Here is a 14,076-nt window from a genome sequence, read left to right on the forward strand (position 1 = left end):
AGAGTGCTTGCCTTATGTGTACAGGACCTGCTTTAACCTCTGGTACTTACCCGTCTACCTCAATACTGGCAGATGAGCCAGATGTAGAAATGCACACCTGCAGTTCAAAGACTCACGAAGCTGAGGTGGGTTCTCCCTGTCAGTCCTGACAAGCTAGGTTGACCTCTGCCACCCAGATGGTAGGAGAGAACTGGCTTTGTACATTTTCTTCTGACCACCACCTTTGTGCTGTGACATGTACATGTACACTTATCCCAAATAAACAAATGTATTTTTAAGAAAAGTCATAAGTGGAATAAGCACTGTGTTGGATAACACTTCAGTTTTGACAGAATGATATGTTTGTGGGCTGCATGTGGTATGTTGCATTGGTAGTCAGATTCACACCCTAGTCTTGCTGCTTAGTAGCCATTTGATAAGGAGCTGATCATATAACTTAGTTTTTTCTCAGCCTTAAATGGGATCACAGTAGCACTTCCTGGGTTGTTGTGGGCAAATAAATGAATGTAAAGATGATGTCCAGAGGTTAGGTGGAGTGATCACTTGTCAGAGTAAACTGTTGTTTCTTTGCTGTTGACAATTAATATGGGTAATAGAATATAATACACTCTGTAAGTTATGTATTTCATGTGTAAAATTAAAAACTTAACCATGTATAGTGGTTAGTGCACACTTGTTATCTCAGCACTGAAAGATTGCAGAGATAGTAGGATTATGGGTTCCAGACCACTGATGCAACAGAGAAAGGCCCTGTTACATACAAAAATAACAGTAACATAAGTGGGCCGAAGAGATAGCTCAATTGGTGAGTGCCTGAGGATTTGCGTTCAGATCTCTGACTTTCATATAGAAACCATGCATGCACATGTCTGAACCCCTGGGTAGGGCAGAGATGGGATCCTCTCCTCTCTCTTCCCTGCCCTTTCCAGTTCTGGTATTATAACAAGCACCATACTGTGTGTTTGCATTTGCATGATTATTCTCGCGCCCATGGAGGCCAGAAGAACTTCATATCTGCTGGAACTGGAATTACTGACAGTTGTGAACTAACTAATGTGGGTGCTGAGAACTGAACTCAGGACCTTACACCCATTCAACTTATTTCTCTAGCCCCATGTCCTCTTTTTAAATGTGAGTTCTGAGAATTCAGCTCAGGTCCTCAGGTCCTACCCACTGAGCCATCTCCTTAGTCAACGTGTCTTTGCCTCCACTTTCCGAGTGCTGTGATTATAAGCAGGTACCATCATGCCCAGTTTTTTCAGTGGGTAGGAACAGAACCCTGGGCTTCATGCATGCCAGACAGCATGCTACCAACTGGGCTACGTTCCCCAGCATAGCTTTTTTCTGGGTGGTGGGGTAAAAATTAAACTCAGGACTTTGTGTAGGTAGACAAGTACTCTATACTGAGTATATTCAGCCCCATTAGTTAATTCTTTTTAACTTGTGTTTATTTTTATTTTATTTTTATGTAAATTCCTACCTAGGTCCTGTGTGCTCAAATGTCTGAAACTTTAGTTAAAAAATGGCTTCAACAAGCAGAAATTTACCTCACAGGTCTACTTTCGGTAGCATGTTAAATTGTCAAGAACTTAGATATATTCCCCTTTCTCATTCCTTTTATTTTCACCTTATTGATGGTTACTAGATTAATTTATTTGGCACCTGTAGTATATAAAAATATGTTAAGTATGGGAAATAGAGGAGAAAAAAGCTCATGGAACTTACATTCTAATGAGGATGAGGGAGAAGACAGATTAACGCAGGTAAACATTTTATTATGTCTGAAATATTAAGTATTATGGGAAAATAAAGTAGTAGACAGGATGAGAAGGGCTGTATTGGGTTAGTAACAAGCTGATTAGGAAGGTCTCAGTAAGATGACTTTGAGTCTTAAAGACAGGGTGAGAGTTCGAAGTGAAAAGGTAGGTAAGTGAGGATTAGCATTTCAGGCACAGGTGAGAAAATGCTCTTGTGCTTGAGTTGTTCATAGAAGTGAACTGAAAAGAGGCACCCATGGCTGAGCAGAGAATAAAGGGCAAGTAAGCAAAGTGGTGGGAGTCAAGTCATGCAGGGCCTTGTATTGTGAGATCTTCTGTTGTTTTACACTTAAGTGAGAAGAGATGCTTGTGGAAGCTTTTTGAGCAGAGAAGTGACCTAAAAGGCTTATTTGCAGGACCGGGACACCTACAATAATGTAGAGTGCTTACCTAGTATAGGTGGGGACATGGGTTCAATGCCCAGTACCCCAAAAAGAAGGAAATAAGTCTCATACTAGAATGCTTTGTTGAGAAGAGAATGAGAGGATAAAGGGAGAAGCAGGCCTTACTATTAAGAGAACGTAGCAGCCAGGAGAGAGGGTTTAGAGCAAGAGAGGATCAGGGAGTGAATGTTGAAGTGATTCTTCATGTTTTCAGGTGCAGCTGAAAGGATTTATGGAGAGATTGATAGAGGGTGTGACGAAGAGGATTTGTATTAACAACCATAGTCAGTAAAGATGATTGCCCACACACCTCTTTCATTTGGAATATAAACCATTTCTGAAAGCCTTCATAAATTTTCTTTCTGCTTATTTTGTCTATGACTAGGCCATTTTTCCATGTGGTAGATAAGCAATAATGTGTACATCAGCTTCATAATGGGGGGGTGGGCTCTATAACAAAGGAGCAAAGTATGAGGGAGGAGTATCTATGATTGGGTAACAGTAGTACATATGTTTTTTTGGTTGGGTTGGCCATCCTAGAGTGACTTGTAAATAATCTTTGGTTGTTGTGTGTGTGTGTGATCAGTCTTAAGCCAGCCTAGGCTGAACAGAGTCCCTGTCTCAAAAAATATTTAATATTATATATAACATATACACACAAACATATATACACATAAATATATATTTATAATGTGGAAAATATTTGAGATAGGGACACTCTGTTCAGCCTAGCTGGCCTAGGATTGTTGATCTTCCTGCCTCAACTGTTTGACTGTGGGTGTTACAGACGCACACTAATTTTGGTTCCTTACCCCCCTACCCCCCCTCCCCCCCCCACCCCGGTCCTCCTTCTTTTTTGAGACAGGGTCTTTCTTTGTATCCCTGGCTGTTCTGGAAATACTCTGTAGATGAGGCTGGCCTCAACTCAGATATTTGCTTATCCTACCTTCAGAGTATGGGATAAGGCTTGCACAGCCACACCCTGCTTCTAGTCACTATGAAATGCTCACTATGCATCTTATAGGGGCTACAGAACAATGTATCTCTGTACCCCCTTCTACCTGCCTCATTTATTGTCCTTCTGGCGCTAAAGATAATCCAGTTTTCTTTTAATTTCTTTTGGTTCATCTCACCGTAGTTATTTACTATTAACCCTTCTTCCCTCCTCCCTTTCGCCCCCTGTATTCACAGGCTGATAGCTAAGTATTTGGTACCAAAGGATTTTGTTTTATTGCTTCTATGTTATACTCACTGCTCTTTCTTCGATATAGAGGGTGGTGCAGTTTTAAGGTTTGATGTGGGCTTTCTTACCAGGCTTTTTTTTTTTTGAACCTTAGGTCCGCTGCTACGGACCCAGCTCACTTCATTGTAGAACTCTAATGATTTGTTCAGGGGATGGTATTCACATAAAAGTCAGCAGAATGGAGCATTTTGGGCAAGTTTATTAAGCCAGAGCATCTTAATAGTCATGTATGCGTGAACACTGAGTACAATGCCTTTACACATTTAAGGGGAAAATAATGAAATGGTCCCTAGCTCATCATTTTCACCTTTGACCAGGTGTGGATACTAATAATTACTAACTAGGTGGAATATTAAATGGAGAAGTAGGGGCCAAGAGGAAGATAACTGAAATTATTGTGAAAGGAATGTTTATAAAGAAGTTGTCTTTGTTTCTTAGTCAAAAGATTTAGATTATTAATAATAAGTTGTGTGATAGGTCATGCCTTCAGTTGAAGGAAATACTCTGATGCTTCCCTATTCTGGGCTCTGTTCTACATAGATAGTATTTACTTTGTTATATTTGGTAGACGACTTCTAAATTCTTATTTGTGCACTTAAAACATCTCTCCCTCCCTCCCTCCCTCCTTCCCTCCCTGTAGTTTCCCTCCCTCCCTCCCTCCCTCTCTCCTCCGGGTTCGTTGTGTAGCCCTGGCTGTCCTGGAACTTATTCTGTAACCAGGCTGGCTTGAACTCAGATTCCACCTGCCTCTGTCTCCTAAGTGCTGGAATTAAAGGCTTTCCCCACCACTGCCCAGGTAAAACCACATTTTTCTAAGACGGAAATTAATTTAGGCTTTATACCATAAAATTCCTAGAGCTACAATATCTCAAGACCTAAAATATATTTATTTATTTATTTATGCCATTTTTGTATGGAATAACTCCCACCCCTAGATCTATTTATTTGTTGTATGTATGGTGTTCTTAATGTCACATTATGCTGGTGCCAGTGGAAGCCCAGAAGGTGTTGGTAATCCCTTAGCTGGAGATATATACAAGTAATTGAACTGCCCTGCTCTTCTACTGCTGGGAAATTGAACTTAGGTCCTCTAGAAGGTTAACAGCTGCTCTTAACTAATTGAGCCATTTCTCCAGTTCTATGAAATGATTTTTATTGGAAAGGTTGGTTGTATGTAGATTTGAAAGGAAAATCTGTTTAATGTGCATTATATGTTGTGTATTCTTTCTTATCAATTTGCCCAGAAGGATATTTTTCCAGGTGAGGAGAGAATATAAAGAATAATGCCTCTGAATGTGTGGGACTTGAACTCAGGAAGTTTTTTTTTTTAATTTTCAATGAAGTTTTTGCCATTGGACTAGATGAAAGGCACTTGAAAATTTTATTTTCTTTAACCTTATATGTAATTTGTCTTATAAACTTACGTTTCGGTTTGCAGAGATGCCTCAGTAGTTAAGATGCTTGATGGGCAAGTGTGACAACTAGAGTTCGATATCTCCAGGACCCATGTGAAAGCCAGGCAGTGTGGGCTGGGAGAGAGGACGTTAGCATGTGTTTTGTTTGTTTGCTTTTCCCTCCTTCTCTCTCTGTGTGTACTAGAGACATGAAGCAGAATTGAATAACCGTTATTACTCGGTGTGTATGGACTAGTCCACTGAGGAAGTGGTTAAATAAGAAGTTGAGAGGTTCTGGACAATTCACTGTTAGTAAAATGTATCTAGTATTCTCTGTGTGCCATAGGCACTCTTTCAGACATTTCATTTAAGTTTTCTCTTTCCACCCTTTAGTGTTGTTGTGAGACAAGGCTTCACTAGTCTAGCCTGAAACTCCCTATGGAGCTCAGACTGGCTTTGAAGTCAGAGTAATTTTTCTGTCTGATCTTTCTAATACTGACTGATATTACAGGAGTGAGCCGTAATGCTTCACTTAAAATCCCCTTACTGTTCAGGAATCCAGTACATTAATTTATGGTAAGTGATGATAAATCCAGAACTTTTCCCATATCTCAGAATCAAAGTGATTTGTTTTTTCCTTTTCCTTTTGTGGCTTCCCTTCTTTCTGAGAAATCTCTAAATTCTAGTGGAGCCCAGTGGGTTTGGAGGTGGAAGGATCTTGAGAGGAGTTGCGGGAGGGGAAACTTTGATCAGTGTTTCTATTTCCAAACTGTTTGACCATAACCACTTAATTTCTCTAAGCCTGATTTCTTTATTGAAAATGGGGGAGGAATTATTTATGTGTCTGATGCGCTGACTTATCAAGAGAATTCAGTGTTCCCTCTCTCTCTCCCTTCTTCCCCCACCCCCTCTCTCTTTCTCACACACCACACCCCCCACCCCCCCACACCCCCCCCACCCCCCCCCCACCCCCCCACCACCCCTTATGTGGTCTGATTGGTGGTTTGTAGTTTCTATAGTGACCATTTTCCCTTCAGTATGAAGAGTTAACTCATTTTGGTGTGTATGCTTCTCAACTTAGTTCTCAAATCCCCAGGGAAGTATCTAACAAAGTGCTTTGTAGTTTTTGCCTCCACCAGTTCCTTAGTGATAGTAACAAATATCACAGAGTAACTACTTAAAATAATAGCGGCCCCAACCCCCCCCCCCATGCTTTTTTTTTTTCTTCTTCAAGGTTTTTGGTAGGCTGGAACCAGAAGGATTGGTTCTTTTGGCCTTCCTTTCCAGTTTGGTTGCAGATAGCTGTATTCTCCCTGTGTTGCTGACACAGTCTTGCTTTCATGTTTAGTTGTGATGTCTTTTTGTTGAAAAATACTTGTGTGTGTGTACACCTATGTGGAAGTTCAGAGGACAATTATGAGAGTTGGTTTCTCTCCTTCCACAGCGATGGGTCTTGGATATCACATTTCAGTTGTCAGGCTTGACAACAAGTGCCCTTACCTACTGGGTCACTCACCAGCTCCCAGACTACACCCTTTTTTTGTTGTCAATTTTCAAAGGTTAGGTCTATTCATTTTATCTATGTTACATCTTGCCTGAATGTATGCATGTGTGCCATCTTTGTGCTAGGTGCCTGTACAGGTCAGAAGGGGTTGAATTGGGCTAAGGATGGTGTAAACCACTATATAGGTTCTGGAAATTGAACCCGGAAATTGTTCCTCTGCAAGAGCAATATATGGTTTTAACTTCTGAGCCATCTTTCTTGCCCTACAGCCCCACCCCATCAGATTCCTCTTAACTATCTTAACTTCATTTCATTTTTTAAAAAGGTGGCCCTATTTCCAAACAGTTACATTTTGGGATGCTGATCATTAGGAATTTGACATGCAAATTGAGGATTAACCAAAATTAGTTCAAGCATGTCTCTACCATCATAATCACTTTTTTCCAGAAAAATTCCTATCCATATTCTGATACCCAATTTTCTGTGTTAAATTGCTTTGACAATGCTTCAGAAAAGCATCTTAAAAGAGACAGGTTTATTAGGTCATAGCTTCAGATAATTCAGTTGTTTGTCCCAGTGTGCTTGAACAAAACCTGGTGATGGGAGCATGTGGATAGAGGAAATTCTTCACATCAGGGTTTACAGGAAACAGATTAAAGGATGCTTGGGCTCTGACTTTAGAGCTTTCTTTCTTTTCTTTTCTTTTCTTTTTTTTTTTTTTTTTTTTACTTTTATTCCATTGGGATCCCCAGAATGTGGGACGGAGCTGCCCATATTCAGCTGATCCTGTCTGACAGTGCCTTTAAAAATAAAACCATGCGAGGGCATGGTGGTGCATATCTGAGCCACTAGGAAACAACAGGACTCCCCCCTCCCCAAAGCCCTTAAGAATATGCTTTAGAAATCTCTTAGGCAGCTTTCAGTCATCATCCAGGGTGACAATCAACCACCCACAGTTACTAAAAACTTTTATTCACAGAGACATAAATCCTAAAAATTCTTCCTTCCTTCTTTTCTTTTCTTTCTTTCTTTCTTTCTTTTCTTTCTTTCTTTCTTTCTTTTCTTTCTTTCTTTCTTTCCTTTCTTTCTTTCTTTCTTCCTTTTTTTTCCCTTTTGGTTTTTGAGACAGGCTTTCTCTGTTTACCATCCCTGACTGCCCTGGCACTTGCTTCATAGACCAGGCAGGCCTGGAGCTCACAGAGATCTGCCTGCCTCTGTCTCCCAAGTGCTAGGACTAAAGGTGAGTTAAAATAATTCTAACATGTCTGCTTTAACAATTCTACAAGTAAATCTCATATGCTTTTATTCACATTCTTAAAATTACTGTACTGGGTTGAATAAGTTGGAGAAGAAACAAAACCACCCTCATGCCAGGCAGTTTAATTCCAGCACTCAGGCAGGTAGATCTGTTTGAGGCCAGCTTGGTCTACAAAGCAAGTTCCAGGACAGCCAGGGCTGCACAGAGGATCCCCTCCCTACCTTGAAAAACAAACAACCTACAGCTACCCTCATCATTCATATATTCACATATATATGCAATCTGAAAAAAAATGTGACCTTGTTGGGGGAAATATGGAAGGAGATTCTTCATAGCAACCAGGTTGAGTGAGATAACCTTAGAATAGGACAATCCCTAAATTCAGTTATGGTTGACCATCACATAAAGAAAGTAAAAAAACTGCTGGGCGGCGGTTGGCGCACGCCTTTAATCCCAGCACTCGGGAGGCAGAGGCAGGCGGATCTCTGTGAGTTCGAGACCAGCCTGGTCTACAAGAGCCTAGTTCCAGGACAGGCTCCAAAGCTACAGAGAAACCCTGTCTCGAAAAACCCAAAAAAAAAAAAAAAAAAAAAAAAAAAAAAAAAAAAGTAAAAAAACTGAAATTAGAAAGTCATAAGACAGGCCCTCAGCAAGGATTGCTGGCTCCACAGAAACTAGGAGATAAGACACAGAGCAGATTTTCCTTCAGAATCTACAGATGGCCATATCTTTGTCAGTGACTTGTTTTGGACTTCCAGCTTCCAGAAGTGTGTTCTTTGAAGCCATGCTGTTTGTGACATTTGTTATGGTAGCCTTAAGAAGCTTGGACAGCTACCTACTTCTTTAGTTTAACAGGAATATTCATCCTGAAAATAATTCAGGGTTAAGTAGCACATTCACCCATTCAGCCTTTCCTATAAAGTATAGTTGAAAATACGACAAAAATTATGTAGTCTTTATTCCAGAATTTATTTTTCCCACTGGAAGTATTTTCCAACTCCCACTGAAAAGATTGTTCAAAAAATTAATAACGAGAAAAAACCCTAATAAAATACAGCTTATCATTTTGTTCAGTAGCATATGAATGAATGTGATGTATCCCGTCTTTACTAGAGTTTTCTTCTTTGACAGCAGTATCCACCTGTGCTCTGGATACTATCTCAACCTCTTATTCAAAAATACTTTTTTGGGGGGCAGTGGTGGTGCACGCCTTTAATCCCTGCACTTGGGAGCAGAGGCAGGCACATCTCTGTGAGTTGGAGGCCAGACTGGTTTGCAGAGCTAGTTCTAGGACAGCTAAGGCTATTATACAGAGAAACCCTGTCTTGGGGGAGTGGGAAATCCTTATTTTTTTCCTTCTTTCTTTTGAGACAGTCTCACTTTGTATCCCTGACTATCCTAAACTTGCTATTGTAGACCAGGATGGCCTTAAAACAGATCCACCTACCTCTGCCTCCCAAAAGCTGGATTTCAGGTGTGAACTACTATGCCTGGCACAGTTTTATTCTCTCAAAGACCTGTAATTCTTGAACCCTTCTTCATCTCTGACATTACACATCTCCAGAACCAAACTTAGACAGTTCCAATCCATCATTCATGCCTTGCCTCGCCCCATCCTTCCTCTCCCTTCCCCCTCCCTCTCCCTCTCCCTTCCCTGTCCCTCCCTCTCTCCCTTTCCCCCTCCCCTTCCCCTCCCTCTCTCTTTCTTATTTTCTTTTTTTGTTTTTCAAGATGGGTTCTTTGTGTGACAGCCCTGGCTGTCTTGGAGCCTGCTTGGACCAGGCTGACCTCAAGCTCAGACATCCACTGGGATTAAAGGCTTTCACCACCATATCCAGTTCTACTTTTTCTCATTTCTAATTCACCACTGCCACCTTCTGTAATCTGTTTGATATTAGATTGTCACATCCAGACATTGCAAATTGTGGGGACTTTCCTCACAGGTATCTTTTACAAGTGACTATGGACATTACACAAGTTCTTACAGGAAATTTTTATCTGTTTGCTTCTGTGGCTGGTCTTCTCAGTTCCCTTTAGTATTTCCTTATGACCACCACTAAAAATACCAACCCCACTACCTACACTCCAGATAGCCAGTGACTGTCTTCATGTCAGCAAACATAGCACTTTCATACACAGAGACCCAAAAGTTGATCTTTTGATCATCTGGTTTTTCCTTCAGATTCCTCTAATCATACAGAAACTGAACACATTTTTGTTTTCTCCCTATTAACTCATTAATCCTATTTCTGATGGCATTTTTCTCTTGATCATCCTCAAACCTGTTGAACTTAAGCATTTATTCCTCTTTTGCCTGTCAACACCCAAATCTTTGCAATATTCTTCTGTTTATATCTTTTATACTAATGCCAGCTAGATATTTTTTGAAATTTGCTTTTATGTCATCTCCATCATTCCATTCATTCAATAGTTATGTGGTTTAAGGCCTTAAAATTGTTATACCTAATAATTTTTTCCAGTTTTACTTTATTTTCATTTTCAGTTTTTCAAACCATCAGAAAAATACTTCAAGGAGTATAAACAGTAGACATTTAAAAACAATTCGTTATATTGAGCGCTTGCCCATGATCTTAATACTTACATTAGAATACCGTTGTTAGGGATGGTAGAAATCTTGCTCTGTGTTCGATCCCTGCGTAAAATTGGGCATCTGTAGCTGGTGAGGCTCACTGTGGAGAGGTGCATGATGGAGGGAGAAGACTAACTCAGAGTTTGTTCTTAGATCTCTGCGTGCCAGCACACAAAATAAATGACTAAGAATGTAAAATCAGGGGCTCAAGAGACTCTTCACCAGTTAAGAACACTTGTATTCTTACGAGTACTTCGTTCAGTTACTGGCACCCCACGTGGTGGCTCACAACCATCCATAGGCACATGCGGGTGCACATGTTTATGCCTCTAATGTATATGCCTCTAATACCAACACTTAAGAACCAGAGGCAGAAGGAGAAGAGCTTGTGTTATGTGATTACATCATAATGAAACAGCAATTTTTAAAAAATGCCATGTTAATAGATCTTGAGGAAGTTATGGTAAACATAATACAAAATTGCTAACATTTAAAGTAAATTAGGCACCTTGTATTCATAGATTCTGTGCTAGGGATTCACAGCCATAGATCAGAAACAGGCAATTAAAACTTGCATTTTTAACAAACGAGAAAATTTTTTCCCCTGTAATTTCCCCCCCCTAGACAATATACTATAACGTCTCTTTGCAGTGCATTTGTATCCGATTAGGTGTTTAAGGACTCTAATGATGATGCAGGTAGCAGTGGCATATGCTTGTAGTCCCAATACTTTGCAGGCTAAGGTGCTGAAACACTTTAAGCTAGAGTTAAAGATCAGTTTGAGCAACATATCCAGATCCCATGCCAAGAACATGACACATGAACTACAAGAGCAAAGATTACATGCAAATATCAGATCCCATGTCAAGAAAATGACACTAACTGTAAGGGCAAAGGTTATATGCAAATATCAGATCATATTTATGAGGGACTATTTGAGGCTTTTGGTATAGGAAAATATTCTAGAACTAGAACTAGTATTTGAAGATGTAATCTTTAAAGGTAAGGATTTTTAAAAACCAGACAGTGGTGGCCCACACCTTTGATCCAGCACTAAGGAGACAAAGCTCCAAGACACAATCAAGCTACAGAGAAACCCTGTCTTGAAGAAAAAAATTAAGGATTTTTAAAAGTCGTAGTTTCAACTTCATACCTAAAACATTAAGTTAAAATAAAAAAAAATGTGTGGGCTAAAGAGATGGCTCAATGGTCAAGAACATTTGGTGCTTTTGCAGAGGACTCAGGTTCAGTTCCCAGCACTTACATGGCAGCTGACAACCCCCTGTAACTAGTTCCAGGGGATCCAACATCCTTTTTTGGCCTTGATAGGTATAACACACATGTGGTTCACATACATACACTCAAGAAAATGCTCATATACATAAAATAAAAATAAATCTTTATGCTGGAAAGATGGCTCAGAGATTAAGAACTCTGGCGGCTGTTCCAGAGGTCACGAGTTCAATTCCCAGCAACCACATGGTGACACACCATAATGAGAACTGGTGCCCTTTTCTGGCCTGCAGGCATCTATACAGGCAGAACACCGCATACATAATAACTAAATTTTTAACAAAACAAAATAAAATTAATGTGTATGTATATGTGCCTGCTTGTCTCTATGTATACCACATGTGTTGTTCCCACAGAGACCAGAGAGGAACTAGAGCTACAGGTGGTTCTGAGTTGTCCAATGTGATTCTGGGAATCAAACACAGTACTCTTAACTATGAGCCATTTCTCTAGCCCTAAATTTAATAGAATTATCTCCCTACACCCCCAGGTTTTCTCTGTGTGACAGCTTTGGCTGTCCTGGAACTCAAATCTGTAGACCAGGTAGTCCTCAAACTCACAGAGATCCACCCGCCTTTGCCTTTCTATCCCATGGGATTAAAGTCACGCACTAACACACCTGGCTGATAGAATACTTTTTATAAATAGCCCTTCTGTCTCCCTTTTACTTGGCTTGTTTTGAAATGGGGTCTTACTATGTTGCTCAGGCTTGCTCTGTATCCTGGGTTCAAGTGATCCTCCTACCTCAGTTTCTGGGTGTACCAGGCCTGACTGCCTAGTATCTCTTGTTGATTGTCTACTCTAACTTTTCTTAAAGGAATGGCAGGATAAGGGTTTAGTTCTTTTTCTTTCTTTGATTTCACTTAATTTTAATATAACAGTGTGTTCATTAGCATTTCCCAGCAGTGATAGTTTTTTTCTTCTTATTTTTTGTCTCTGTGCAGGAAAATATTGGAAGCACAAAAAATTACTATGATTCCTTTTAAGGTATCACTGGCTAGTGAAAGTTCAGTGCAGTGTGAAAGTGCCTGTACATGTAGGGAGTTTGTAGCAGAACCACTATGCTAAGACAGGTCAGAAAAACATTATGGGTTTGATCTGTACCTGTTTGATTGTTGAGGGGTTACTGGAGGAGGTAGAGGTTACTTTGCAGGCAGAGGGAGGAGCTTGTGTAAAAGCTGCACCAAGTGAGTGAGTTTGTAATAGAAGGAATACAATTTGCCAAGAGTTCAGCAAGCCTGGTAACAGTCAAGAGATGAGACCGCAGAGGTCTCTGGTTTCTGATGCACCATAAATACTGGATCATTGCTGGGACTCCTCTCAGATATCCTGCTGTTTCCCAAAGTCAGGGTGATCCTGAGGCCAGGCATGGCATCTTGGGGCAGGTTTCTTTAGAGCTCTATGCTGCAGCACACCTTCCTGTCTTTGATGTTGGTCTCCCCGAGGCACTCCAGGTTCTCCAGGCTCTACCTTTGTGCTTATAGCCTGCAGGCACTACCTACCTTCCAGCAGGACAAGCAGTGCAGGCTGCAGCCACTGCAGCTCCAAGCAGGAGGTGGGGGATCTGGGTTGTCAAGCCTGAACTGGCCCCATTCAGTGGTGACATCTGGGTCTGCATGCTCCAGCAGCTCAGAGATGGAGTAGATTGGGGGGGGGAGGGGGAACCAACTCAAAGTGCTGAATCTGGGCCTAGATGGCAGCAGAGTTTGTCAGCAAGGGATTTCTGCAGCCAGCTCTGGGCTCAACTTTTTTGTTTATTCATGATAAAGTCTCATCTTCCTATCCTGGGCCAAAGGTTACATGCATTCTAATGACCTTTTTAATTATTTATTTATTTTATGTGCATTGCCTGCATATGTTTCTGTGTGAGGGTGTAACTAGAGTTACAGATAGTTGTGAACTGCCATGTGGATATTAAGAATTGAATCTGGGTCCTCTGGAAGAGCAGCCAGTGCTCTTAAACATTAAGCTATCTCTCCAGCTCCTCTTATGACTTTTAATAATGACAAATATCATTAAAAATACTCATAACAATTTCCATTCTTAATTTCTAATATATTTCTAGTGTGCTGACACAAGCCTTCAATGCTAGAGACATTAAGCCTGGGTATGTTAGTTTACTTTTGCTGTGAAGAGACACCATGACCAAGACAACTCTTATAAAAGAAAGCATCTATTTGGGAACTTGCTTACAGTTTCAGAGGCTTAGTCCATTATCATGGCAGGGAGCATGGTGGCATACATGGCGCTGGAGAAGTAGCTGCGAGCTACATCCTGATCTGCAGGCATAGAGACTGAAACAGATTGGGCCTGGCATGGGCTTTTGAAACCTCAAAACCCATTCCCCGTGACACACCTCTTCCAACAAGACCATACCTCCTAGTCCTTTCAAAGAGTTTCACTCTCTGGTGACTAATCATTCAAATTATGAACCAATGGGGGTCATTCATTTTTCTCTTCTCTTCTCTTCTCCCCTCCCCTCCCCTCCCCTCCCCTCCCCTCCCCTCCCCTCCCCTCCCCTCCCCTCTTTTCTTTTTTGTAGCCCAGGCTGGTCTCAAACTTGTGCTTCTCCTGCCGGTGCCTCCTTCAGCAAA

General features: G+C 40.9%; 1 protein-coding gene across 9 annotated transcripts in view; it reads left to right on the forward strand.

Annotated features, from left to right (window-relative positions):
- Kmt2c (lysine methyltransferase 2C) overlaps nucleotides 1-14,076 on the forward strand; it is a 219,907-nt gene that overhangs the window by 32,694 nt on the left and 173,137 nt on the right. The gene's annotated exons all lie outside the window — the stretch shown is intronic.

The sequence above is a fragment of the Arvicola amphibius genome, chromosome 2, assembly GCF_903992535.2.
Source record: "Arvicola amphibius chromosome 2, mArvAmp1.2, whole genome shotgun sequence".
Classification (NCBI taxonomy): Eukaryota; Metazoa; Chordata; class Mammalia; order Rodentia; family Cricetidae; genus Arvicola; species Arvicola amphibius.